This window comes from Camelina sativa, chromosome 5, assembly GCF_000633955.1.
Source record: "Camelina sativa cultivar DH55 chromosome 5, Cs, whole genome shotgun sequence".
NCBI classification, from domain to species: Eukaryota; Viridiplantae; Streptophyta; class Magnoliopsida; order Brassicales; family Brassicaceae; genus Camelina; species Camelina sativa.
This window is the reverse complement of record NC_025689.1, coordinates 13727561-13728420: the sequence shown is the minus strand read 5'-3', so window position 1 is coordinate 13728420 and position 860 is coordinate 13727561.

Sequence of the window (860 nt, the reverse complement as noted above, 5' to 3'; positions counted from 1 at the left end):
TTTTTTTTTTTTTTTTTTTAATTGATACGGCATAGTGGCTATATAGTAATGATCATATTTGGTGCCTGTTAGTGTGTAATATATGTGTTCTTGGCCTCGACCGATGTATACGGGTGGAACATACTGAAAAGGAGCAATGGTTTTTTAAGTATTTGACACAAAGCAGTCTTAAATCACGTTTTCAAACAAAAAGTTAAGAAATAATATAGTTTTGGTATCTAATAAGTAATTCGAGTTTCGTTATTGGAGCTCATATAAAATTCTGATTTAAGCGTGCATTGATCAACTAGTTTAATTGGACAAGCCCAGTCTTTGGGTTATTATAGCTGATTGGTGAATGTTGTGGTGAATTAATACATGCTCTAAACCTAAATATTAGTGTTTTCAATAACTAATGAATTCAGCTGTGTTATTTTGACAATTTGAATAATAATGTAATAGAATAATAAATACTTTTTTAAAAGAAAATAATTTATGTGAAGTGATATTAGTGCAGTGGCAGGAGTTAAGTTCATTTGTAGAAGGTACAATCACACCAGGGATCGAATCCTGCTTCCTACAAATGTAGGAATTTGGTTAATAAACCAGCCAGTTGTGGTCCAATAGTTGACAAAAAAAAATAATAATAATAATTTATGGAGAAAAATGCAATAAATCATCCAAACTACCATGATTTAGTCCAGGAACAAACTGTTTACAAGATTTGTGTGGAATCCATTTACCTCCATTGCCATGAGAGGGATGATCCACCTGGTTTGTTATGGCCTGTTACCCTTCCAGTGAGAGCTCCGTTTTCATCTTCTTCAATCGCCATGACCATTCGGCAACCATCTCAACCCTTAATCTCCTCCATGGAGCAC